At 39.9% G+C, this 16635-nt stretch overlaps 1 protein-coding gene across 1 annotated transcript in view; it reads left to right on the forward strand.

Moving 5' to 3' along the window:
- The first annotated feature begins 908 nt into the window (after nucleotides 1-908).
- Nucleotides 909-16635, forward strand: part of robo1 (roundabout, axon guidance receptor, homolog 1 (Drosophila)) — a 219884-nt gene continuing 204157 nt past the window's right edge. The window contains exon 1 of the mRNA XM_051397087.1: nucleotides 909-1137. The gene's annotated coding sequence lies outside the window, so the exon portion shown is untranslated. The remainder of the gene's footprint in view (nucleotides 1138-16635) is intronic.

Genomic DNA, 16635 nt, shown 5'->3' on the forward strand with positions numbered 1-16635 from the left:
CGCAGGGTACCACATGTTACCCGCCACAATCAGCTTCTGGTAATATTTTACCAAGAATTTATGCACCAACATTTGTAGACGGCAATCATCCCAGTGCATGTGTTTAATGGGTGTGATTCTGCAGCTGATTTTAGAAACGTTTTACATAAACAGGATTACAGCCTACTACATGTTAGAAATTAGATGAGCAAGCTGATTTTGAAGTGACAAACTCATAATTTGCTCTGCTGGTGGGTTGAGTTCAGATTGATCCAAATCCTGTGACAAAACATCAAGTCGAGGCTCTGTTGACTGTAGGCCACTGAACTGAGCTGCATCCAAAAAGGTTGTTGATGATGAGCCGCCTGGTTATTCAGGTGGGCAGCTTCTCCAGAGCTCAGCTTGATGTTGTCCTCCACAATGAATCAGATATTGTTCCAGAAGTTAGTTGTAAAATCCCCTAGCTTCCGATATATTCTTACTACAAAAGACTGTTCTGAATAAGTCATAGGTTTATATATAGCACCACGCAGGAAGACAGCCTCTAGAAATGACTGGTAATATCTTGAAACAAACTATCATTTTGTAAGAAAACAATACTTTATTCAAAAATATCTTGTGTTTTTCGTTATATGATTCTTTGGGACACATTAAATAAATGGAGTCAGCTTTCAGGGTTGCCATTTGAAAACCAACAATTTTAAGAGGCTGTTTGGTTACAGTCTGACAGGCACCGACAGTGATGCCGGTGTCATTAGTTTAGCGCAGCTTTAGGACCCAGGGAGGCTGACGCTGCTGCTCTCTGCAGGAGAAGCATGGACAGAATTGTATGCGCTGGCTCTCCACCGCTGCACTAACTGCACTATACATATCGGCACGGGATATTCTTTTCACCCTGAAGGATAAGCTTTATCTAAGGACACTGCTTTGGTTCCAGTTTCCAATGCTTTGTTTCTAAAAAAAAAAAAAAAAAAAAAAAAGAAGGATAACCAGCGTCCACTCAGGTCGCTCGGTCAGTAGTTGTAGGCTGTACATTTCCACGGTTTTCGTTCCCTACAACGTGCGCAGCGAATAAAAGTTTTTCGGACTCGCCGGTATGGATCTCTTCTGCTTTTAAGGAACCAACACGTGCAGCAGCCATCGCATCGTTTTGGAGAGGTAAGTTGGATTTAACTTGTGTGTGTGTGTGTGTAAAGAATAATGCAAGTGCTGCGACAAGAGCAGCAGTTTGGTGAAAATGGTGCGCCTGGCTTTTTCTGCCGGTGTGGAGTCTAGCCGTGCAGTGTGTGTCTGTATGATTCATACAGGCTGGGCTGCAGTTGTTCTGACTATAGATACAGCTTAGACACACAAGCCGACATTAGGCTATGCGTAAAGCTTGGTGCCTTTACGCACCTAGACAGACTTCTGTCCTCATAGTGCGCAGGACATTACAGCTAATATCATATCGGATCTGCTGTAACTGAGTGCATATCATGTTATGGTGTGCCGTAAAAACTGTCGCCCCTTCCACAGCTCGTGTCGTGGTGTGTAGGTTTGACAGGTGTGTCTGTTACCTGTCAGAGCAGCCTGTTGACAGACTGACTGACAGGACGCTCGTGCTGCTCTGGCGGAGCTGTCCCCTGTCTCCGGTGCTGAAAGTTTCCCAACTGGCCACATGGCTTGTCGCATCACAGAGAGGGGAACGACACCAAGCATGCATACACGTTTCGTAGTTTATGAAGACAATTATGATTTACTGGTGTTTTTATCTGTCAGCCTCCATAAAGTGAATGATGCACGGTTTTGTGGGATTGGTGGTGTTAGTCAGCCAGCACTGTTTTGCCGCACTGAAAGCAGGATCTCAGCGGGGATTGCACCGGACAGTGAGGGACAATGAATCAATACAGTCTGAATGAACACAGAAGGAATTCCAAAAGCCATGGTCCTTCAGTGAAAAGCCAGTAAGAGGCCGCATCTCTCACATTTTAGACATTATTGTGGGATTATTAAATATTATATATTTTCAGGGACTCTGCTTTGCTATAATATTCCAGTTATCATGAACTAATAACACATACACTAGTGAAAGATTCTGCCTTTATATGTATTTTATATCATCCATAACTTTCCCTTTGCCAACCAAAGGAAACAGAAAGAGTAGTGTGTGTTTAACATGTGTCAGAAATACCTCTGGGTAAAGGGTGCTATGTATTTGTCCCTGTCACCCACTGTGAGGAGACTCCTCTCTGGGATTGCTACTGTCACTAATCTGATGCTTTGCACTTCTCTGAGATTTACAACATGGCTGTGAGGATTTCTGTGCACAGGTGGAGTGCCGTCCATGCTGCTGCTGCTGTGGCATCACTTCATATTTTCCTCTTTCTGCTCATCCTTCAGACTGTGATCTAGTAAGCCCTTTGTGATATTGTGGGAGTCTTACCAGTCTGTGGCAGTGTTTGCCACTGTGGTACTTTCCAGATTGATTCACTTTCCCAGAGAACTGAAGAGCCTTTACTTTTTATCTTTCTGCTCTCTCCTTCAGTTGTAGTGATGGTGGTTTGGTAGATTTTCCAATCAATGATTTGCTTTCACTTCACTTTCACTTTTATCACAGCCCCCGTTTCTGCCCATTTTGCAGGGAAAACTTTGCTTTGCTTCAACAAAGCATTGTGTGGAATTATTTTTAGAGTTTCACTTAAGACATTTTCTTTTTTATGTCAAATCATAAACAATTATTGACAATACTAATTTATTATCAGGTTTTTCTTGTTTTTTAAAGTGATTTATTTTTTCAGGCTGAAACTCTCTTCCTGGTTTATAACTATAACCTGGTTATCAGTTATTCTTTTGTGTTTGTCTTCCATTCATTACATTACAAAGAAAAAATTCTGTTGAAGAATAATATTTTGCTGCTTTGGTGCAATGTTATCTTGTCCTTTTCACTGCACATCTGGTCTACACCTCAGTATGTTATCATTTTCTTTGTCATGGCTACATCCTGAATATGACATATCAGGCAGGATCAAGATGGCGCTAATTAAGTCCAAAAACTGAGATCAGATACAAACCCAAAGTGAATGAGAAATTAGGGGCATGTTCATGAAGAATAATAGCAGGAAAGAAAATCACTTTATTTGCAGCTTATTCTTGCTTTTGTTTGTTGAATGGGTGACTTTGCCCACTGTGAACTGCTGGTCACACGTCTCTGGTTGCCTGAGTAAATCTCTCTAATCCAGAGAGGCAAACCAGATATGCCTTCATGGCAAATTTGGGGCTTATGGGTAGACTTGGAATTTTGCGTGTGGCAGCCAAAGCATAACATTAATAGATTTCATCTAACAGGATTAGTGATATTTGGAAATGAGACAGGAGGCAGAAAATGAATAAGACATTAATTCCCAGTGAGCAAAACCAACAACACTAACTAATGTGTGAATAAAGATTCTGTCAAAGGCACACAGACGTTTCTTTCATAAATCCCCTAAAACTGCATTGCAGAATTATTATTGTGTTTGCAGTTTGTTTGTAAGAAGACTCGCTTATTCACTGCTAGAGAAGATTGAAATGCATCTCTGGAATGCTACAAACCTGCACTCGAAATCTGAAATATTTCTAGTACAGAAAACATTTCTGCTATTGAAACAGCACTATAATAACCCTTTGTCTGGTGAAAATGATGGAGGAAGTTACCATCACTCTCCTTCATCTTCCCTCCACCCTCAAGATGTTTGAACGCCCTGAGGCGGCTGACGATTGATTTCTGTTTTATTGTTTTTATTTTTCATTCCGACGCCATTCCGAATGAAGTCACTGTCCTGCAAGGTTGCTTGATTGAAAAGCTCCAGTTCCCCGTCGTCTGTGGCTCATCCCCACAGAGCCCCGGGGCTGTGGGTCCAACAACAGAGAGATCCTGTTCCCTCTGACACCCGACCTCACATGCAAAAGGTCGAGTGCTGCTAGCTGTCGACAGGTCTCATCATTCCCTCATGACACGGCCATTATGGTGCCCTCTGGATGGCATGTCAGTCACCCATGGTGGCAAGTCAATTAGTCATGTCAGGAGGGAGTTGGGGTATGTTTGCTGGTAGGATTTTGACATCATCTGCAGGTGGGGACCCACTGGAAGCGGATTACAACTTCTAATTACTTTTCAGATACTTAATGTATGCCAGAAAGTAATGAAGTATGATAACCAGCTTTGAATTTTTATTTGAATTCAACAATTATTCCTTATGCTTATAATTGAATTATTTTTTTTACATCCTGATTATGGGGAGTTTTTCCACTTCACACAAGTGATTGCTTTTTTTTATGTTGATTCACCGTGCCGCACACTCTCAAATGCACTGAGGACTTCAGTAGAATAATATGCTGTGAATTAAGAACGAATTCATCATCAGCGACAACAACAGGCCAAGGAGAGGAGGATGAATGCTGTAGAGCAGAGGAGAGAGGGAAATGTGATAGAGGAGATGGTGATCAAAGACGTGGATTAAGATATCTTCCGTTGCCTCTCAAGGAGATTCAATGTTGTGTAAATCAAACAGACAATCTGCAGCAGCACATGGAGATGAATGCTGTTAAGTACCTGGAAGATTGCTCTACCAAAAATCATCACAAGATTCTCTGCCTGTGTGTGTGTGTGTGTGTGTGTGTGTGTGTGTGTGTGTGTGTATATATATATATGCACAGAGATTGAGCAGGAAGCTCACATATATCTCATTTTCAAGCACTTACTCAAACTTTTGTCATTTCTGGTCATGGCAGAAATAGATCTCAAACTATGGGGATGCTGATATGGCTATGGTTTTATTAATGAGAGCTATTGTTGATCTTCTGCTGTTAGATAGTCCTGTTTCCTGGACCAGTTTGGTTTGTATTTACTGTATGACCATTCTGTCACGGAAGAGGAATTTGTTCTGTCCCCAAATCTGTAATGTCATACTGATGTACAGCTCCATAAAGTGTGAAATGGAAGAGATAGAAATTGTGGCTCAGACCGAACTCTATGATTTGACTCAGGATAACTGTGCATTTACTGCTCCACAACTCACAGTAATACAACCCATATAAAGTATGATCTTGATCAGTGGTAGTCGGCACTAAGACGCTCAGTCCCACTCCTCACTGTAACAAATATTTCCATGAATTGGGAGCCAATCCTTACATGCTTGCCACTTAGCATTAAAGGAAATGTATTGGGTGTAAGCCTTTGTGATAGACTGCTGTCCTATCCAGGGGCTTGTGTTGTACACCTGCTGTAAGCTGCTTCATGCCCCTGCATCGGGCGATAAGCTCTTGGCCTGTGAGCCGCCTCAGCATGAACAAGGCTTACTTGCATTGAAAAGCTAACAGACAAACGTAAATGCTCAGAAAACCTTTCTGTGCAATGCAAAAAGCTTTAATTGTTCATTGCCAACTGGTCAGTGGGAAACACAGAAGGGATTTTTAGTTTCAGGTTATGTTGAAGGTTAAAGATGAGCTGAAAAAATAATGTAGGCCTATTAAAAAAAAGATGTAAGGCATATCACACACATCCTTGGTGTTTGTTTTGACTTTGGAGTGTGTTTGGTCAAGGTGATCACCAAAAAGATTGTCTGTCGAGATAGTGGCCCTTACATTAGAATTCATAAATTTATTGCAATATCTGTCTTCTTTAAAAAAAAAACAACAACTATATTGTTGAAATGGTCATTTCTGACATGTCAAAATTAACATTAAGGCATCATAATGACATTTTTAAACAGGACAATCAACATACAGCAGGATGGGCATCAAGTATAATAAACAACAACCAAAAACAATGCAATAAATAGAATCTATGTATTTTATTAATAATTTAATTAGTAACTTAACAGAAGAATTAGGCTGTCAGATCATATTCCTCTGTGTCCTGATTCAAATGCTGCGAGTTTTGACAGTCTGGTCATTTACCATCACTGGACCCATGAAAGAGAAACAGCTATCGCTATCCCTCCTTTCTATAATGTGAGACAAACATCACGCTGGGTGTGCAGGAGCTGGTGACTCAGCAGGTGTTGAAATAACTTGTGTGAAAAGTAAGTGGGAATTAATGCTAACGCTAGAAAGCTAAGCTATCTTGCTTCCAGTCATTTCTTTATTTCAGACCAAAATATCATTTGTTGATATTTATTATGTCATATAACATTTTTTTAAGTCATCGATATGTATAATTTCAAAGAAAACAGGTATGTTAATGTGCATTTAAAACAAAACGCAGCTAAAAACCAAACCAAATGGTCAACTACACAGCTAGCTAAAGCGCTAAAGCCACAGCTAGCCTTGACTGAAGTCCCTTAAGTGTAATATAAATTAAATATATATATATACATACATTTTGGTGAACTACCATCTTACTAATTTAGGTTGTTATCCCACAGAAAAAAGGCAGAAGCTAAATCCAGTCATGGAGAATAAAAATCAGCAAAACTAGTCCGGCTAAAAAGCCAACTAGCCTAACGTTACCTTAGCAGAGGAGCAGTAACTACCAGATAATTTTTGTTTTGTTTTGTGGCATTCACAATTTGGTGTGTTCAAGCTACTTTTAAATCATTTATTGGAAGGTGTACCTTAATTTAAGGTAATCATTTCAAGAGAATTATTGTTATTAGTAGTAAAAAAAAAATAGTACTTGAAAAGTACAGAACACATTTTGTTTGCTGATACTATGTTCTCGCCTCGATCATATTCCCTAAAGTTTGTTCAAAGGTTTGCACTAATAATTTTTTGCTGTGAAATAGTGAGTACAAAAATACGAAAATATAAGAAGGATTTACATCTTATTTCTCCGTTTCTGTTTACCCTGTCAGTTGAAAACTTCAGCTTTTTCTGGAGTTACTGCTCTCTGCCTTTCTAGGTGTGTTAACCTAAATCGGTAATAATACATAACAGCCGTTTTGTGTTGTTAGAAAAGTGGAACAAACTTCTTCTTGAATCAACGATTGTAGACTACATTGGGGCTATGACGTCTCCTAGCAACCGCCGACTCACAGATGTCAGTCAACAGTTGCCATGGGAAACGCTCACCCAGGTGTCTGAGGCTCAGTTGGTTTTAGCCTCCTCTAAAAAAAAAATGGAAGAATATACATGATATCTGATTCTGCAGTATCGTTTTAGTTTATATGTGAGGAGATTTCCATTCAACTTTAATCTGAAATATATATTGAGTTTAAATGTGTTTATTTCCCATAAAACTTTCTATCACATGCATGCCTTTTAAAATAACAGGATAGATAACAACACAATAGGTTGCAGTATCAAGATTAAATGTCATGCACCGCTTCATCCCATATATTGAATATGTTTTTCTCTACCCCAAACTTGCTGTGAATGATAACTGTATATTACAGCCTGGGCCTCCCCTACATGAGTAGGTAGGTACCCACCCTACCCAGCGTTTGGTGGGATATCTGTGGTCTATTATTTGGTGTTTCTTCCTGCTGTAGTAAGATGCTGCATTATTTAGCAGGTTATAAAGTCATAAAATAACTTGGATCTCAGTGGGAGGCACTGAGCTATACTTTGGCTGTTTTTCTTTCCTGAAGTTTTTAAAGTGTCTTTTGATGTGGGACTGTCCTCTACTTGAAGGCAGCAAAGGGCTACTGAGAACCAGGTTTTTCTTCTTGTCCTCCCCTTTATTCTTTTTTCCTCCTTTTCCTCTCCTCCTCAAGCTCTGCTTTCCCTCTTTCACGTTTTTCTGATATCAAAGATCACTAGCTAAAGTCCTTTTTTTGGGATGAGAGTCTCTCAATCTCTAGTCCTAACATGTGTTCAATGTTAGCGCTGGGCAGTATGCCCAAGAATTTGTATCACTGTATTTTTTAAGATTCTGGCAGTTTCCCGGTATATGATGGTATTGTTTCTTGCCCATGTCTGACCCTTTATATATAGGTTTATAGTGGCTTATTCTACTATCAGGAGTATGTAGAATTTATATATATATATATATATATATATACACTGAAGGCTTTGATTATTACGGGGATTTTCTTGGCCCCATGCACAAAATGACACAATATATGAAGAAATCTGAATACATGGAACAGATGCAGAATTTAAACAATTGGTATTCTGCAAACTGCAACAAAATACTAAAAATATGCCAACAACTGTAGCATGGTTTCCTTTTCAAAACAAAATATTTTAAAATAATTGTAAAAACACTTATGCAATAAGTAATAATATAATGCAATAATGTTCTGAATAACAAATGAGTCACAGCAGTTGATTCAGCTATGCAATGATATGGCGGTATATGAAAAATTCCTATCATACGGGAAATTAAAACCTGTATACTGGTTCATCACCAAGCACTACTACGTGTTATCTGTACCATACATAATATCATGAATAACGGGCCTTTTGTGGTGCAGCACAATGACGAGACTGGATAAGTAATCCGTCAAGAACACAAAAACACACAGCAAGGTCACTTCGTCAGCGTGTCCATGTTAGCTTGGATTCAGGATGTGGGCTGTTATTTGCATGCTCGTATTTCTCTTTACACATAGTGGCAAAGTTTGTGCATGCTCAGCAGTGGCACAATGTTTGATGTCAATACCCAATTCCAGATGGGATGAGGAAGAGTACACAGTTGGCTAGTGTGTATTGTCTGTCTGTGTCTCAGATGTCTCCACTGCTCTAATTTTGTAACAAAGTCAAATGTGCTGTGTATATCTATGCCTGCACAGTCATTTGTGTTTGGAAAAATCCACTTGCATACATGAATGTGAATAATCTGTCAGCAGTGAGAATGAATATGCGAGTGTTTATGAGAATCTTTGTAGTGTATGCAGTGGGATTGGTGGTAACCCACAACAGAGGGCAGGTCATCAGTAAGGAGCACATCATCTTGTCCAGGCTCCTGGCGGAGACAAAGGCAGCAGACGCTCCATTTGAGGCAGCTGAGAACAAAGCCTAAAATGTGTAGTGTTGCATTAGGCCAGGTAGATACAAAGATACATGGATTCATCTGTGTAATAGGTATAGTGAAATGTGCTCTCTCCTAGTCCACTCAAAACCAATGACCATTATGTTCCCTGGGCTGGTGTGTGAAGAGCCTATTTCTCCTCATGTGTGTGTACACATGTCCCGTGCAATAGTTGCTTTGCTTAATGATGGGCTGGCGTGGCCCTGTGAACATCGTTTGTCCCCTTTAATTACCTGGAGGTAGAGATTGTTATTCATGGTAAGGGACACGGGAATAGCCCTCTGTACGCCCCCCTTCCCTGAGGCCTACTGCTCTTAGCATTGATGTGGGAGGATGTGCAGAAAACAGATGCTACCCCATGATTTCTGAGTGTTTGTACTAATGATGAGCTCCACTAGGCTATCTTTCAACCCTTTTAATGGTGGTTCAGGCTGATTTAAAGTCTGATTTTATGGATGGAGCAGTGGTTTCAAATCCTGCTCATCACCGAGGGCCATACTGAAGCTTTTTTATACAGCATGATTGTATTTCTTTGCAGTGCAATCTTTATGCAGAGTTGAGGGCAAGTCAGCCTCGCTGCCTTACGTCAAATCTGGCACAGTTTGCTTTAGAAGCAAATCAGAAGTTTTCACTGCGAATTATGTAAACTTCACCCAAGACCATCTTCCAAAACACAACATTTTTTTTAGATTGATCTCTTTCCTGCCAGGCAGCCTCTCCGGTCGGAAATCCTTGTTAAGTTGAATTGAGAACAATCTGAAAACTCCTTCTTGATGTATTCATGGATGCTCGGACAGTTGAGATTTGAGGCTTGGCTGACATTGCGCTGATTCTGTCCTTAAACCACACCCAATGAGCAAATATCCAATTATTTAGAGGGCTCATGCGTATACTCTTGAAAGGTTGACATTTTTGCAAGTCATTCTTCAAGTTTCAGTTTTGAAAATGCACCAAAAGTGTTAACAAGAAAGCATTACACAATGATATTGTCATTTTACCAAAAAAGAAAAGGGACCGTAAACAGTATCATCCTTAAAGACCTTCTAAAAGTAGCTTAAAACCTGATTGCCTTTACTTATAGGCATCTCAGTAATATCATCAGATCCACAAGGACATCACAAATACTGAGGGTTCTTTGCATGGATATTGATATCATTGACAAGACTGGTATGTTATTCCTCCTCCCTGTCCTGTGTGTGAGTGTCTATCCTGCCAGTATTTAAGTGTAGCACGGGATCTGTCCCGGAGGCCGGCCCTAATTCCCAGTGGTGTCCATCAGACCCCTGTCCCTCGAAGCTCTGACAGAAGGAGCTATTATTTTCTCATCGCCCTGGTGGCCCGTGTCCCCTGAGAGAGGTCTCGCCACGTGACTGACAGCTCCGTAAACACAGCCAGCCCCAGGGTGACTGAGTGAGAGCTCACTGCAGTGACGCCCTTGTCCCGCCTTCCCCTCCTCCCCAGACTTTTCATCCCTTCGTGTCTCTTCGTCGTGACCTGGTCCACCCTCTAACCTCCCCACATTACCTTCACCTGACGCCCAGGGTCAGAAGTCACCTGTACTGAAGTGAGGTTATTTCTAACCTTGCTTCACCCTTCCCAGCAGCTGACCAAGAAACAGCCACCCCCAATACCCTAATACTTTTGTCATCCATTACATTCAGCCAAACCTCTTTTTCTCCCTCTGATATTTTCAATATTTTTTGATGCACTCTATTAGTTCCTGTAATGCAGTATCATAACAACATAGCAGAGATTGCAGGGGCTGGCCCGGTTCTTCTGTGTGTGTGTCAGTAGGTCTAACTCCTGTGTAACTAAGACAGATGACTGTGTCAAGGTTGTTTCCCCACAGGGCTGGGAGAGTAGTTCTCCCAAGCTGCTCTGCTCCCTCCACTTTACGGGTTTCGTTGGGCCACGCTGCTTATTGTAATGACCTAATGTAGATTCAGGATCAGCAGCCAGGGGCATCCATCTACATCAGGGTGCAGGAGACAGGAATATCCTCTGAGTCTGTCTGCTGGTTTGTGTCTCTGTGTTAGCCTGTGTGTACATGTGCTCCTACATTTTTGTGTGAGTGAGTGTGCCTGAACAAAAATCTTGTTGGATTATTTTTCTTTCTTTTGCTTTTCTTTTTTTTGTGGAAGCGATGAAATTATATGATAGATGTGGACTTTATAGGAAAACCAGTTTATTTATCTTCATGCTGATTCTTTTATGTATACAGTTTCGCACATTACATGTTTTTATATATATATATGTTTCTTTTGCCTTTAGATTTCAACAAGAGATTTCCATTTTTATTGCCTTACAATTGCTCCAACTGACATTGTCTACAAACAAACTGAGCAGGACTCAGGACTTTATGTGCATTATTCAAGGTACAATTATCTAATTTAAGGATAATGTACAGTTTGAGTTGTCATTGTCAAGTGAATATCTTTGACGTTGATGTTGATATGCTTTGCAGTACCTATCGGCTATCGTCTTTAAGCAACTGCATGCTAACTTCTACTGCTAGCAATCTAACAAAATAGCAAAACGATCAATCAGTTGTTAGATTTTGAAAATCTGCCCTACTCAAGTGTCAGTCTGGCTAGAATTGTGACTAGCTAGCACTCATGATGAAGATGAAGAACTTCGTTTATTTCAAATATTAAGTACCTTGTGCCTTACTTGCATGCCATTGATGGCTCTTTCTCATTGATGTGCTTAATTTAAAGTGATTATATATTTTATTACTTTTTGTGACCTCCAAGGACAAAAATACACTCACCAAAGCTTTGATAGAAGAGGGTCTGTAACTCAAGCATTGCCATGGTAACATTTCTTTCCATTAAAAGAGACTTCACCTTCTAAGATTCACTGCAGTTTATTTCAGGGTTTTTTTCTAAGTCATTCTTTATAAGCATTTAATGAATAACCATACTTTTTAGCAGTATTACACTGTAGTATAAACATTTATTACCCACTTTTCTTTAGCAAATTCATCTTGGGAAATGAGAGTATAGGATTAAGAAGACATATGACGATCATGCCGGTAATATTTTTTACTATGCATATTTTGTAGCCGCTTTGTGTTTTCCTGTTATGACTTGACATGTTTGTTTTGTTGTTCTTTTAATGGATAATTTAACATTTGGCCAAGGGACAGCATTTAAAAATTATCCACTTGGCTAACACTGGATCATTTGCAGCAATGTTTATCAATTATGCATTGTTCCTGTGGAAAATGAATAAATAAAGCTTTAAATCAATTGTCAAGCCATAAAATAGAAAGATGGGTCCTCTGTCTGTAAACCTCCATATCGTTAACTCTGACACACACTCAAAACTCTCAAACTGGACTTTCACATATTGCCACTTTCTTGGCCAGAGAAATATGCACGTGTCCTGATGTTACAAAGATAAGGTCATAGCCTCTTCAAGGAATATAATACTTTCTTTTTTTATTCCTTTATTGGACAGTGATAGTGAAGAGGCAGACAGGAAACCAGAGAGAGAGATAGTGGTATGACATGCAACAAAGGTCGCCAGCTAGAACAGAACCGGTAAAAGTTGCGAACATGCGGCATGTGCTGTGACCATTTCATGTCCGTTTAATATAAAGCTTACTAGTGCTAGTAGACAGCCAAAGGTAACAGAATCCTCCTACCTACTATTTATTGGCCGGGAGGCGAAACTTCCTGAAGTCTTGTTGTCACTGTGAGGTTGCCAGGCAACCAGCGGAGACTCCAGGAAATCCCTACTCCCGACATATAAGTATTAGGCACATAAATCCCCACAAAATCACAAAAAGATGCTTTAGTTTTTGTACAGATTAAACAAAAGAGACATATGGTGTTAATTGGGTGGTTTAGAGTAGGGTAGTTTTGGTACCTTTGAATAGAACTAGTCTAGCTGTTTCCAGTCTCTGTGCTAAGCTAACTGGTCGCTACATATTAATAGAACAGATGAGAGTGCTATCAATCTTGTCATCTAACTCTTGGCGAGAGAGCAAATAAGCGTATTTCCCAAAATGTCGAACTATTCTTAGTTGTACAAACTGAAAAGGAAAAGTTTTGCAACTTTGTTATGTCTGCAAATTCTCTCCTGATATCTTGCAGGTAGAAATACAGTATGATTTTTGTCTTTTGACGCTTCTGTCCTCATTTGCTCTCAAATTATAAAACACTGGGGAGATTTCAGTGTGTGTGCAAGTATGCGTGTCTCTGCTTTAGTACAGTGTGGGCGTTACCCGTTCCTGAGAGGAAGAGAGTCACAATAATAAGGCCAACATCTCAGGAGGCCGTATTCTGCTCTTTCTGATTTATATCCAGATCCTGACAGCAAATGAACATTGGTGCTTTCCTTTCAGATACTCCCCCCATTAATAACAAAGCTGTCCTGGTAGCCATGCAATACTGTAATGAGCCACTTTATGTTAATGCAGCTTCGCGGAACATGTGAGTGCAAAGTTAATTCCACGAAAGTGTGAAAGTCCTCTGCGATACAATGAATATTCAGCTCAATATTCTCTGTTTGCCTGCCACAGTCAAGATAAATACAGAGGGAGGAATCTGAAAATGCCCTTTTTGTAAGCTTGCTGTAAACAAACACTAAGGCGGAGCTGTGTGGATGACAGGCCCTGTAATTGCCAATTTGACTTGGCTGGTAGTATCATTTCATGCAACAAAGACAGTGAAGGTTTGGAAGAGGGAAAATGTATTTTGGCAAGAGAAGAAGAGTGTTCAGGATTAGGAAGAGTGTTACCTTGAGAACATTCGCACATGAGGATGCTAAAAACTCTCAGAAAAACACAGAGGAAGCAAAGTTTTTGTCCACTTTGACGCTTACTTTTAATTGGCCGAGGGAGAGGGAGGCAGTGATCCCTGCCTGTCAGTGTGTGAATACTCTAATTAACTAGAACCTTGGAGCATTGTAATCTCTGGATTTTGGGGTATCATAATGTATTAACTTTAATTAAGCTTGTGAGCTATGCGAGCTAATTAGATGAATGTGCTTATTTGTAATCTGGATAATATGAATACATTTTACACAAGCTCAAATCAGTCAGTCTTGCTAATTACAGTGTGCGTGATAGCTCTAATTGGTGATTGTGTGTCTGTCTGTGATACACTGTAGCTGCTGCTCCTATCTGTGCACCCGGCTTAGGCTAATATGATGAAATCCTCATGGAGAGATGATGTGCTCTGCTGAAGGCTGACAGTCCCGAGGAGAAGAGCTCACCATGTCAGAGGCTTGTTGAACCACGTACATGTTCAGGACCACTGCTTCTGTCTGTCAGCCCAGAGACAGTACAAACCCACTGTGTTCTCATTATCTACCTGAGTTTTTTCATTCTTTCCTGCTCTGTGGCAATCTTTGCGGCTGCAACTGTTTATCCTTGTATAGTTTTTATGTCTCATATCACACGTTTGATCTTTGTCTGCTGTTTGCTGGAGCATGAAAGTCTTACCACTACAGGCTGTCGGGGCCAGTGGTGTAAATGTTGCAAGGGGAAGGAAGAGCTGCACCAATTTCACAGCTTTGATTTAAACTAGTCCATCTCTTGAGATATACAGTATCACTAGAAGGATATTTTGACACTAGGGCCTGTTTAAGTGCAATTTTAGGTGAAAGATAAAAGTAAAAAACTTTCACTTTTACCTAAATTCACTATTATTTCTGTAAGATACAAGATATTTATCAAATTTCAAACATGTCACATGTCTCTTAAGTAGATTAAAGAGGTATTTCAGAAGTACCCACAATGCAACTCTGTAGCATCTTTCATTCAACAAGTGCTCCAAATGAAATGACAAAATACCTAATTTGTCCGTGCCCTCTAGAATGACACAAAGTAGTGTTTTCTGATCTGGTCCCCCGTTAAACAACTTTATATTTCTCATATATATACGTTATATATATCGTGGCCATGCGTTATTATCTCGTGGGAACGAGATAATTATTGTGTGGCCACGAGATAGTAACGTGTGGCCACGAGATAATTATTGCAGTCATTTCCATGCAGAGACTGTTGATTTTTAACATGGACATCAACATATTCCTTGCGTTTAAGTCTGTGCATTTTGAGCAGCCAAATTAAGTGTCTCTTGCTAAGAATTATTCCATGCCTAACCGCAAGGGACTGAAGTATGTCATTGTAATTCATTCCTATATTAAAATAAAATGAAATTAATTCAAACTTGTCCATGTTAACAATCAGCAGTCTCTGCATGGAAATGACTGCAATAATTATCTCGTGCCCACGCGTTACTATCTCGTGGCCACGCATTAACTATCTCGTTGCCACGAGATAATAATGCGTGGCCACGAGATAGTAATGTGTGGTAATGTGTCTTTTTTTTTTTTATCCAATGTCACCAGGGGGGCTCAGTAGTTAACAACTTAATTAGGTTTAGGGAAAGATCATGGGGGTTAGGGTTAGGGGTTGTATAGTAACTAACAAATAAAAATCAGTTACTATAATAACACTGTGTTAGCTATCTGGACCATGCTTTCAAAATAACAAACATTAATTTACATTAGAACAGCAGTTGTGTTTGGTTGACCTCCTTTTTCCTAATTGCAACTGGAGATGTGAAAGATTTAATTTACAGTATCTTTTCATAAAATTATTGTCACATATAACTGTTGGGTCTCTGTAAGTAATTTTAAAAGCAGTACGGTCTAGACCTACTCTATTTGAAAAGTGTCCTGAGAACTTTTTCTATGGCACTATACAAATAAAATTGAATTGAATTGAATTGAATAGAATATGTTTTTGTAAAATAAGATCTCACCAAGTAAAGTGAAGGGATGCCCATGGGGCAAATGTAGACTAAATCATCTCTAATTGGCTATTCCTGCTCTAAGCATACATGTGATTAATTATGTGATCACCTGAGAGCTGGTTCTTTTACTATGAGTAACTCACTTGATAAATGGGTCTTTTTTTTTTTTTTTTTACTCCTACACCTAGTGCAATTCTTAAAATTTGGATAAATATGGGCCCAGAGCGGTATTGCAAACATATTTTTACAATGTATTCGTAGACTGTGCTGTATAGAACATTGAGTAAAGGATTTTTTTGTTCTACCTCTCTTTGCAGAAGTAGCTATCTTCCATCATACTGCTCTGATGACAACCAGGTTAACTTTACCTTTAAAGATAAATGATACAATATAATTCACTACACAGGCAATAAGAGGTATGTCAGATTATAAACGAGCAAGAGAACATGTACTGTGGAAGAAACGTTAGGAGGAAAATGTGCCTGTGGCCCAATTTGAAACAGACTCCTGCAGTCATGTTGTCTTCATTCTGTCTGTGTGTTTCTGTGTTCTGTTTATTCAGCTTGAGGCTGTGTGTGACAGCTGTGCTGAAATGAGCTCCTCAAAGTTAGAAATGGGCTCATGTGAAGGAAAAGAAAACTGCGTTACACCATCACCAGTGTGACACTTCTTACAACCCACAACACTAGGCAACTGCAATCAAACGTCACATCGTATAGATGAATAAGCAAAACAAGCTGTTACTGATCTGTACACAAACTGTAAATGCAGTGGATGCCCAGACTGTCACATAAGCCCCTGTGGAAGCCTTACCTATTTACAAGTTATAACAGGGAGCAGGTTGAAATTCATAAGGGCATACAGGAGGCAGCGGGAGATTGCCAGCCACTGTCACTTACAGTGAATGAAACCTCTGCTACTCCTGTCCTCCAGAAAGTGCATCTGAAACACACT

Source organism: Dicentrarchus labrax, unplaced genomic scaffold, assembly GCF_905237075.1.
Source record: "Dicentrarchus labrax unplaced genomic scaffold, dlabrax2021, whole genome shotgun sequence".
Classification (NCBI taxonomy): domain Eukaryota; kingdom Metazoa; phylum Chordata; class Actinopteri; family Moronidae; genus Dicentrarchus; species Dicentrarchus labrax.